Here is a 12,549-nt window from a genome sequence, read left to right as displayed (position 1 = left end):
GAGATACTGGAACAAGTTTTCAAGAGAAGTTTTGAATACCTCACCCCTGGCAGTGTTCAAATCTTAGTTGGATGAGGCCTTGAGCAACCCTGTGTAGTGAGAAGTGTCCCTGCCCATGGCAGGGGGGGTTGGGTCTAGTTGAACTTTAAGTCCCATTCCAACCTCTTAAAATTCTATGACATACAAGTGTGGTGCGTTGACCTTGGCTAGATGTCAGGTGCCCACCCAGCCACTCTATCACTCCCCAGCTGGACAGGGGAGAGAGTAGGGTGGAAACAACCTGTGGGTTGGGATAAGGCAGTTTATTAAAGCAAAAACTAGGCCAAAGCTGGTGTACGCAAAAGCAAAGCAAAAGATAACACAGTTTATTCTCTACTTCCCATGAGCAGCGATGTCCAACCACTTTGAGAAACTTCAGCGCACATAATGGTTCCTCAGCAGGCAGCCACTGGAGACAGTGAATGCCTGCCTTCCTGCTCCTCATCTCAACTCTCGTGTCTGAGCTGACATCATATGGCATGGAACTCCCTTTGGTTAGTTTGGGTCAGCTACCCTACTTGGGTCCCCTCCCAGGATCTTACCCTTGATTGAGGAAGGAATGTTACAGTGTTGGTGCTGTGCTCAGCAGCAGCCAAAACACTGGTGTGTTATCAACACCCTTCTAGCTACCAATGCAAAGCACAGCACTGTGAGAATTATCACAGGGAAATGAACTCCAGCTCGGCTAGACACAATACAGTCTCTACCCCTTATTCCAATTAATTTATTCCCCTCACTGAAATTATGGCTGTTAATGAATAAGAGATTAATATTACTAAAAAACAGTTTTAACCTGCACAGTAGCTGGAATGTAATGATATATTATCATTAAATGATACAGTTGCTGGAGCAATGAAAAGAAACGGATGTTGATGTCATAAAAAGTTGATGCAGATAATACATCCACATGAATTAATAGAGTGAGATCAAATATAAGCAGTCAAGATGTTGACAAAAACTTTATTACACTCACTTTCAATCAAGTTAAACTTTTTAACTCAATCACATAGAACATGTAAAAACAGATGAGTAAATGGCTTTGAAAAGTAAAAACCTATCTAGCATCACATTGAAGGAAACTGTCAATATTGCAAGCTCTGTGAAGAATACTCTCAAATTACGCATAGCAATATTGCTAGAAAAAAATGTGTTCTAACAACAGCTGCATTATTTTTCTGCCAAACTTTTTTTCATTTTTTTTTTTTTTAATTCAACCATGGTGATCTGTAAAATTCAAAAGCACTTCGGTTTCTAATTTTTTTGGAACAACTTTTTTTAAACAGAAAAATAAATCTAGTTATCCTCTCCGCCTGCAAAAGTCAATCACCAACCAATCCAAAAATTACAGAGATTAAAGGATATTGATGGCTCAGTACTTACAGAGTATTTATTCTCTAAGACACTAATTAAGCCAGATATCTGTTTTTAATATGTCTGCTATAAGGTGATTCTCTCAGCCACTTAATGCTGCTTCATGGGTTATGGAGCGGGTATATGTCAAACGGTCAATGCAGCTCAAGAAAGATAGAAATTGGCAATTTCTGGAACACACAGACAGCCACAATTTCTGTAAGAGCATGTGGAAAATATTAACTTTTAGTGCCATCTTTGCTCAAACAGAAGGTCCTTAAATTTCCACATCATAAAAAATATTTTTAATTTATTCCACATAACCTTTTTACTCTGTTATTTTTTCTTTTTTTTTTCATTCAGACACCTCTTCATTGGATTCCTGAGTAAACACAGATACTATTTAAAATATCTTTGTAACTCTTTTTGTATATACAAATGTGTGAAAATAAGATCATAATAGCAAGTTGGATTTTGAGCTTAACAAGTATAGCCAGAAAACATAATAAAAACTACTAATAAACCAACAATAACATGCTACCATCTTTTTTTATTCTGACTGGCCCAAGATAGATAATAAATAATGATAAATCAGAAATATGCAACACCTATGTCCAGTCCCTCAGCAACTGACTTTTTTCTGTCCCTTTACTTTCTTACACCTTTTTGTCTCTCTGCCATTCCTTGCCTTCTTTCTAGTCATCTTCATGATGTCATGAATGAATGGTTAGGCTACTTAAAGAGGTGATGTCAAAGGTATTTGTAAAGCAGATTTTAATGCAAATTTGTGAAAGTTTAGCAGTAGCTCTTAATAGCTGACTGATTTAACATTTAAAAAAATGATACAATAGGATTTACTATGATCACAGCAGCAACTTATAGATCTGAGTTGTCAATATTCATACTCTTCTTGCTACAGGGTATTTAAATCCTATTCACACATGCATACATACAGACACAGAGAATTACCTACAAAGGTGTACATAAGTATTAAAAATTCCCCTCCAGTTTAGTGAGATACTCATGTCACACCCTGGTAACGCTCAACAGGCAAAGGCTGAGACACCAAGAGTCAGGGATATCAGTCCAGATCCCATCAGCAGCTCTGTCAATGGTCCTTGGAGTGTCGCGAATTGGAGAGCTGGTGAGCACTGAGAGTGAGGTGCTGGTGCAGCTGCAGCAGCCCTGAAGAGATCAAAGGGCCTCACTTAGGACTTCTCATGACTTAGGGTCATGAGGTGCTTCCCTTTAGTCAGTTCTCAGTTTCCAGGATGATTCAGTGCTCCAAGGCTATCAGGGGATGACTGAATATCTCTTGTCCTGCTCCTTGCTTAGGCAACAGAAGCTCCGAGTACAGACAGTGCCTTCTCTTAGTTGTGCATGGGTTTCTGATAAGGCTAAGGGAAGCTCATCACCTAACTCCTTACTCAAGACAGGGACCTAATGGGAATTCCTCAGATCATAGAGTGACTTGAGAAGAAAGGGAGAGGAAATGCACCACCATAGAGGAATGCCCCTGCATCTCCTCCTTTTTTCTTAAGTTTATCCTTAATTTTTAGTTAAGGATAAATAAGTTTATCCTTAATATTTACACTGTGCTGTCATTTCTCCTTCTTTATGCTGATATTGAAAATAGCTGAAATTTAGGCTCCTTTTTACTTCAGCTGCCATCAGCAATGCCTGTGGGAATAATGCTAGGAAGAAAGAGTAAGTGTGCCACGATACTGTCATTATCCTGTATCATGTTATTTATCCTACATCTACAAAATGTGTTGATGATTTGCATGACAGGATGAAGCAGGTTCAGGAGATGCAATCTTGAGAGAGTTTCGTCTCTCAAAAGAGAAAACAGGCATATATATATATTCATGGGTTAAATTTGCTTAGTATCTCAAGGAGAGGTCTAGGTGCTTATCTATTTTATCTATTTGTGGGCACTTTCTGCCCACAAATTAGTTGGTGGATGGCTTCTCCATCGCCTTAAATCTTTTCAGTGCAAAGATAATGGCTTTTCACTCCAAAATTAGCATTAAAATGTTTCAATGTGAGCAAACCCATGTTTCTTCTAACTTCTTTATTCAACATGAATGAAACATTTTATTTAAACTGTTATGAAAACCCAGAAACAGCAGCAAATGCTGTTAAAAATAATTCAAATAAATAGTTTAAAACTCAGAAACTAAATAAGGTCATCTGAAAGAAATCATTGGGCAATCCTAAATTATAACATACCTTATAAATATACATGGTATGAAGTCATGAGGGTACAGTACATGGAAATGCCTTTTATGTAAAATATGAATCTCTTATTTTTCTCACTTTCATAAGCAATGCCCAGTTTTGTTTCAGAGTAAATAAAGGCTCCTTTTTGAGATTCCCTGTGGTGTACAGCAAATGATAACCATTCAAATGACTGGGCAAAATGAATACAGAGTACATCTTTTACAATTTTATAAGATTTCTGACTCGATGTTACATTTTTTCAAATCACTCCTAAAGAAATGCTTTCATATCTCCAGTTGCTTCTTATCATTGCAGAGATGCTAATGTTGTCAGCTTTTCTGCCTGTTTACATCAAGTTGAATCCTCTGTTCTCTATCATGAATATGTTCTGCCTTGATAAACTTCTAGGTCTTCTTCAGTTCTTTGCTGACCCAGAAAAACAGCTGTATGCAAGTCCTGACGCTCTTTAACTGTTATGAAACATATCTAAAGTAGTGTCGCTATGTAAATAATTTCAGATTAAATCTAAACAAGCCTTTTCATTTCCTTTTTTTTTTTTTTTTGCTTTGGTTTGAGATTTTTTTTGTCTTGTTTAGTTTGTTTTTCTTCTGCTGGACAAAGCCTTTCTGTTATAAGACACTAAGTCTCTCTCTTTCTTGCACGAAAAAGAAAGGTCTCAAAAGTCATTAGCACCAAAAGGTTCTGCTCTACAATCTCTGATATTCAAAATACATCATTTATTTCTCCTTCCTCCCCTCTGTTCTTCCTCCCTTCACTGCCAACAACAGTGATTACAGCCCTGTATTTGTCTTCAGAAAGCTTCCCAGAGTAGAGCAATGAAAAAAAGCATCACTTGTTTGCAAATAAAGAACTTTCCTCTTTATGTACATTTAAGCTTAGATCTAGGTCAAGGTTAAAACCACATATTGAGCTGTAATATCTACACTCCGGCCTTCATACTGTAATGTAGATGATAGAAAACAAAGTTATGAATGACAGTATGTGGAAGATATGGCTTGCCACAAACACATGGATTTTCCAAAATAAAAAGCAAAGCACCGCAAGTGCAAGAATAGAAAATAAAACAAGAAATCTATTTACATTGGAGAAATGAGTTGCAGAAGATCTAAGAATCATCTCTTGCTAATTTTCTAGGCAGTTTTTCAACAATCAATTCCTCATGTTGCATAAGTAAAAAATAGATGAAAGATCTCATCTCTAGATGGTCATATCTTATTACATTTAATAAGTTAATGTAAGAAGAAAATGCAAACAGTATTAATACATCAGAGAATTACAAGGCAAAATAAAAAAAGACTGGAGCAGCTTAGGTCTTCCTAGAAAGCATGACTTAAATTTCAACCCCTTAATTTAATTTTGGATGCTGTTACTTTTTGTACCTAAACTAAACAATTAAACCTGAATTTTCTGAAAATTAAGCAAAGTGCTAGCTGAAGTCAATAGTAGTCCACAATGGTTGTGGTTGTCATGGTAATTAACAGATAGACACATCTGAATAGAATTAATGGTCAAGTAAGAAGTAATAAAAACTTAGGATCTCTTTAGAACCAACACATATATAATATATAGGGCAAAAGCTATAAATTTCCAATACTGATACTCCAGAGAAACTGCCTGCAATGACTCAAGCTCTGCAGAAGCCTGGTTATCGCTTTAGTCTATTAAGTCAATCTTACATCTACAAAGAGGCTCTATCATGTTACATGGTACCGCTGTCATTGTTTCTTTGAAGGTCCCTTTCCCAGTGATGCGTAGATCTTGAGAAATTCAAAGTGTAAGAGACAAAGTGAAAGTCATTGGTTGGTCTTCATAGCATAAAAAGTTTCTGATGCAGAAACTGTTGATCTTGAGAAAACCTCCTATTATATATTTTATTTTCTTATTTTCATGTGGGGTTTTGATTTGCAAACCACTTGATTAAATTTCACTATATTTGGAAGAATTTAGATGGTCCCAATGAGACGTATCAGATAGTAGAGCATTTTATATATATCCAGTGACAGCATTTATTTTATATTCTTAGCAACCAGTTGTCCTGTTTGAAGAGTTTTTCCAAATGATCCATGATTAAGCATAATAATTTACATATTTGCATAGCTAAAAGTATTCAAATGACACAACTTAGAATGATGAAGAATTATCAGAAAGTTTTTTGTTTTTCCTCATTTTACAGGACATTTCATTTGTATCAAAGTGCACACATCTGGAAAGAAATGAAGAGCACTTAACTTAGATCCAGATCACTGCAGTCATGGCCAGACTTCTTCCCAGGAACTTTGCAATGTGCTCACTCATCCTCTGCTTCTGCGGGTGGATTTCATTAGAGTGCTGGCACCGATGGTGTAAATGCATACAGTGGGAAATCTATGTTTACATGGCATTGCATTTAACTGTCATAGATAATACAGGTCTTCATCTTGGATTTTGTGGTTGTTTATGATTCTGGTGTTACTACTAACCGTTGCTATCTTATTATTTACATTTTGGTTGCAGAAAGATTATGACTGAGGTAGGATTGGGAACAATGCTCTGAATATCTTTGTGATGCAATATACTCCTTATTTGGTTTTGCAGGAATGCCTCTTCTGAACATAAATCTTGTTGAAAAAAGGTTTATTTTTTATATAAAGATTTGCAGAGGATATATGAACTTGCTTTGTGCTTGCTAGAAAGAGTAAAAGGCCCACCCCTTTTCTACATCAATTCTGAATGCTCCTGAATTATAAGCTCTGTCAGCTATTTATGTATCGACTACTATTAACTTTTTACCATTTTATATTTTGAGATTTAATGCAATGAATGCACATTCATAAATTCACATTATCTAAGATACTTAATAGATCATTTTTGAAAGACAGTGGTCCAGAGGAAATTACTAATATAGTCATCTTATGCTAGGAACATTGATACAAAATTGATTCAAAAAAATGGACTTGAATTTAGGTCATCTATAATTTCTATGCAATAGCAACTGTCAACATAGGTAAGGGAACATGAAATATTTAAAAATACATGATATCAATAAAGCATGTGATCAAAACTACAAGCAGAGTTAAGGAAAGGCGTAAAAAGCCCTTTATTATACTGCTTTATATAGAAATAAAGTACTTTGTCTGACAGTTATCCTAGAAACATATTGTTATAAAGGAAAATGTTCTTTTCTCAAATGTATAAAGAAGGCTGTAGTATGAAAGGCATTTCGGCTACTGTAAATAGTTGAAAGGAGGTTGAACTTCTGAGAAAATAGCCTCAAAATGAGGAGAGGAGTGGAAATTAGATTATGACATCTTTAAGGCTCCTGTTTCTGGCAATCAGACCTCCAGATGGGCACACCTCTGTCAGGAGCTCGGTGGAAGGATAGCAGAGGAGGAAGTTCTCCCTTAGGCAGAGGGGCTATTGCATACTCCCTCCTCCATTTGAGATCTTCCTTCCATGGTTAGAGCAAATACTGCTGAGATGTACTTCAAGAAAACTCCAAAGCAGAACACAGTGCTCTTTAAGAAAACCGCTTTTCATTAACAATCTCAGTATGGGAAGCCAGGACTTTTGCTCATTGGTGAGCAGAAAGTCTGAGGATTCCTAGCCATAGATTGGAAAGAAATTGCAAGAAGGATACACTTAAGCCATGGCTGACGATAAAGACAGACTGAAAATGCAGAGATGGTGATATGCATCACCAGATTTGTCATTTTCCTTGAAGATGAACAATGTAGCTATGAATAAAATGCAGATCAGACAATTCCCACCCTTTGACTTAATTGCATGCTTTCTGCTGGATGATGATGAGATCTTCTAAATTTGAGTTGAAAGAATATGATCAATGGTGGAATTTACCTTCTTGTTCCAAAAAACTACAGAAATATGCATTTATTTTGTTTCAGCTTACAGTGAAATTTAGATCTCCTTCCTAAAAGTAGAAGGAAAATAAAATTGAAGGTACTTCTTCAATCTAGTTTATAAACTCATATTTGTTTTCTTAGTGTTCTCTAACATCCTCTTATATAGCATCCATGAAAAATTGACTGCAACTACTCTCCAGACAGTTGGCATGCTGTTGACTTAGTAGTACTACTGGTAATAAACTTGGCATTTTCTCTATTTTAGTCTACAGTATTCTGAAACACTCTCTAGAGACACCTCTCTTTTCCATTCACAGGAAAGTAAATCTAAAGCAAGCCTGTTCATGGCTCACTGTTTAGCTAGCTAAAACTAGGTTGTTGTAGTAAGGAGCACAGTTTTAAGATCTTCAAAAGTGAGTAATAAATTGAAACATTTCTATTCTTCTATAGATATCTTGAATACCTAATAAGAGATTTGATTTTCATAGGTGAGATGTCAGCATTATTTTTTAATATGTGTGAAGTAAAACATTCTAGGACAGAGGTACTACCAAATGAATGACCACTACCTTTAAAAGAAAAACCTTGATCTGTATCGTCCTATTTGGGACAGTACCATCTTTTTTTTCTTTTCCTTTAAAAATTTGTATCTACAGCTGCCTTGGAAATCCCCTTTCTCTTATACTTTTGAGTTGGAATGAAGGGAGTGCACATGCTTATATTGTCAGTTTTGACCAAGCACAATACAGCCATGATCTTTTTAGGATTCACAGATGTTACCACGCATTACAAACATGTTGAAGATGAGCGGCCATCTACATTATTTTGTACCATCTGTCTCTGAAAATAGCTAGTTTTGATGGAGTGTCTTCCAGTTAATTCACTTGCTGGTATTATTTTCTTTTTTTCCTCTTCAGTTTTGGAAACACACAATAGTCTTTTCTCTCCAGGCTTAATTTGGACAAGTCAGACAGTACTTCGTCATTGTGCTTTTGGCTTGAAGATACTCAGGGCTGTCTCAGAGCAGGCCAGAATGTAATCAGCCAAATGATGACTTCTGGGTATAAAGATCCTGGATCATAGAGTAATTTCTATTGCCATCCAATCAGTTGCTCACTCATTCTTGTTTCTACCTGCCAGCCTTGTGTAAGTCAGCTGGCAGCACTTCAGTGTACTTAGGGCTTGAGAAATCTAGAAGTTCAGTTAAAAGAACAATGCAGCCTCAGGGATATGACCAAATTCAATTTAAACAAGACTTTCCCTCACTGTAACTTAGCTCGTCTGGCACGGGGCACCACTTAACAATATTTACGTCCCCTCACTTTCCATAATTAGCAACGCAGTTCTCAAATACAAGTTCAACTTTTTGTGACCAGAGAAAAGAAAGAGCTTCGTGAACACTAGACTTTCATTAAGTTTTCAGTTCATATAGGCACATAGATATGTGTGTGCCTGAGGACATAGTTTCACATTTTTGAAATCACACCAGGCACTGTTCCCAAGCCAGGATACCTTCCCATGTCTTTTCAAAGTCTTTCTACTCTTTCTAAACCTCTTTTGCATTCTGGTTGCTCCACAAATCCTCCTACTTTCCATCTCCTTATTCAAAAATCCCTCTGCTTTAAATGATTTTTTATTATAGAAGGCATTGTGAATAACTATGATTATGCAGCCTTTCTGTATTTGGCAGCATTGCAACATCTATATTTAAAGCTATGGTGTTAGATTTCCCTATTTTTCTCTTGTTTCAGAATAAACAGTATATCTTTAATTAATTAAAATCAAATTTAAAAATATGTGAGCATTTATTTGCAATCACTTAAGTCACTAATAATACAAAAGTTGCATGTTGGGTTGCCCCTGGGCATAGGTTTTTTTCTTGTAGCATACTTACTGTTTTATCTCCCATAAAATATTTTATAGATTTTAAAGATAAACATTTTATACCTACTGTTGTCCTGCTTTTGATGATTTTGGTGATTTTGCAAAAATATGAAAGGTGAGTGAAGAAAGAAGAAATCGTATTTAAGAATGCTGACTGAGGTTCAGTATCATCTTTTTCCATGACAGGCTGTCTAACCCATATGGTAAAGTAGTTTCATAGTTGTTTGCTTAAGAAAGGAATTAAGTGATAATATACCTGCTTCAGACAGGTTCTTAAATGATGTATTTCTTCATATTTTATTGAGACATGCACAAATGTGTGAAATACATTCACATTCGTATGATGGGATAGGGTAAAAAAAAGACAGACTCCACAATTTTAATTTTAGTAATGTAATATGAGTTCTGTACTGAGGACTGAATTTGGCATTTTCCTTCATTTAAGGCTTGTTTGTTTACATACAATGTTATTCTGTGGAGCAGCTGATTTTGTTCATATATCACTGATGTAAAGGCAATGATACACTCTTCTCCAAATAAGTCTTGGTTTCATTGGCGTCATACTCTTCTGTATACGTATAACTGTTTAATTGTATCTCTCTTGTTAAACAATGCTATAGATTAAAATGAAAATTTGTTTCCAAAATGCGTTTATCACATGAATCTCAATATCTGACAATAAAATATTAGCAATTTAACGAAAATCAAGATTTTTGGGGAATTTACAATTTTTTGTTAAAGATGCCTCTACTGGAAAAAGGGTAGCCTAAGTGCATGCTCTGTCATTACCAAAGTAATCAGTTAAAAACTTCTTTAATGTTTAGTTCATACTGATTAAATAGTTGTGAGACATTTTATCTTCCCTTGCTTTCAAGAATATCAATGAGATCATGAGGTTTTTGTGATTATGAGATCACATTGAAAGCTACAGACAGACAAGTGGGAATTCTCACTTTTCTTTGACAAACAATATTTTAAAAAGTGAAATGATATGATCCTCCATTCACATATCAGTTTAATTATAGACAAAATTGAGCAATTCCAGTGAGTGACAGTCAACATTTTGTCATATTCTCCTTCACACCTAAGAATTTACTGATTACAGAAACTAATAAAAAAAAATAAGGCAGAATTTTCACCTGATTAATAATTAATTTCCATCCTAAATATACTCCTTCTTACACACACACACAAAATCTTGAACTTCCTTGCTTGCTTGTTTGTGTGTTTGTTTCTTTTATTACAGGTTATGTATATGCACACATCTGTGTTCCAAAGAATAATAAAAAAATGCAGGCAATTGTGTACATTTTTCTGGAGGAGGTAGAAGATGTATGAAGTTATAGAAATAACTAGGGCGGAAAGTACAAAAGAGTAGTTTACTGTTTTGGCAATTGGAAATCAAATTAATATTAAGTGCATGGAATATCAGAGATTATGCAGACATATGTTTTAAAAATAGATAACTGGTATGTTAACTATTGTTTTTATTTTAGGACACAAAATTTAACTGTAACATGATGTGAATAACATATAGAGAAAATACTAAAAGTTGTCTTGTTGATGAATTTTGTGTAGAAGTTATAGTGCAGCATCAATGTTGAGAACTGGGTACTAGCAGTTCAAAGATTTAGGTTAACCATCTTACAGATTGTCTGAAAAGTTACTTTTTTTTGCCCTCAGATAGCCATCAGATATTGGTCTGGTAGTATCATGTGTAAAGTCAAGTTCCCAAAGCAAATCAAAATAAAAGCTGAACAGCTCTCAAAACAAATATTCCATACACCTGTGTGCTATATATAATTAGTTAATTCATTCCATATGATTTTGTACTTACTTTATATATGATTTTGTACTTACTTTGTATTACTACTGTGTCTCTAGCTTTAAAGGCTTGAGCCACATATCTTCACTTTTAAGGACTATGGACAGTACAAGAACACTCCACTTATAATATCTGTTGCTTTAGCTTCACATCATTCGTGTTCAAGTGTGAGTAGCAGTTCAGACACAGATGACCACATCAGGGATTACTATGAAGTAAATAGTCTCTAAAAAAATTAAGCTGCGTTCTTTATTGAATACAAACTACACTCCTGAGAAAGGCTATTTGTGGCTGAAATGTCATTTCTACCCCTGGTACAAATCTTCTCTGAAAGTGAGAAATAAAGCTATACTCAGAGGATTATGTTTTTAAGAGTTTTTCTTCCTTATGCATTTAATTCTGAGGTTCCCTCTCCTTTAGCTGTCCAGCCCTTTTACTAGAACAGATTAGCAGGTGCCGTACACACAAAGACTAAATTTTGGAATACTGTCAGGTTTTCAGTGCTTTAATTTCTTTGAAGTTTAGATCTTGTTTCCTTTACAGAGAATCCATAACCTGAAACCAGTGGTAAATTACAAGTCTATATAAATCTATCTATCTATATAGATTTATATCTCTAGGTATTCTGGACAGACATCTTTGAAGTGTGTGTAACACCAGTGAATAATAAAGAAACAAAGAAAATCCACAACCAGAACCTCAAAATGCAGTAAATAATATTAAAGAAAATGGCACTGCTTACTGGTGGTATACAAATAACAATTTAATTCGTCTATAACTGCATTTTAACCACTGGTTATGTAAATAAAAAGCATTGCAAATGCAAATGTGTATTGGTTTTGTTTTTCTTTTAAGCCTCACATTAAGTTTTCCAGTGTTTGAAATTAGAATGGCAATTAGCTGAACTATCTGACACTATTAAACACAACTACCTAGGAAGTAGACTGCATAATTTTAAGGACTACTTTCCATAGAGGGGCTCATTGAAATCTCTAAATCCCACTGACTTTCATGGATTTTTTTTAAATATGTGATTGCTGCATATACTCTGTTGAATAGGTGATGTTGATATACAGTCTGAGATAGTTCAGGTAGGTGAATGATACTTGTGCAATCTACATGGTGTCACAGTCAGTGTTGTTTGTAGTTCTTGAAGTGCTGTATTCCTCCTGAAAGCACAGTCTAACTTCTTTGCCCTTAAAAACCTGCTGCAAAGAACAAGTGAAAAAGGTGTCATTGTGCAAAGGATTAAATGTAGGATTTAAAGGATTACAGAGGATTAAATGTAATGCAATTAAATGCCCTGTGATATGATGAAGAAAATATCTTGTGCCCTGACAAAATAGAAAATCAGCTACACAAAATGTT

Source organism: Corapipo altera, unplaced genomic scaffold (genome assembly GCF_003945725.1).
Source record: "Corapipo altera isolate COAL_440 unplaced genomic scaffold, ASM394572v1 61411, whole genome shotgun sequence".
Taxonomy (NCBI): Eukaryota; Metazoa; Chordata; class Aves; order Passeriformes; family Pipridae; genus Corapipo; species Corapipo altera.
Note: the sequence above shows the minus strand (reverse complement) of the source record.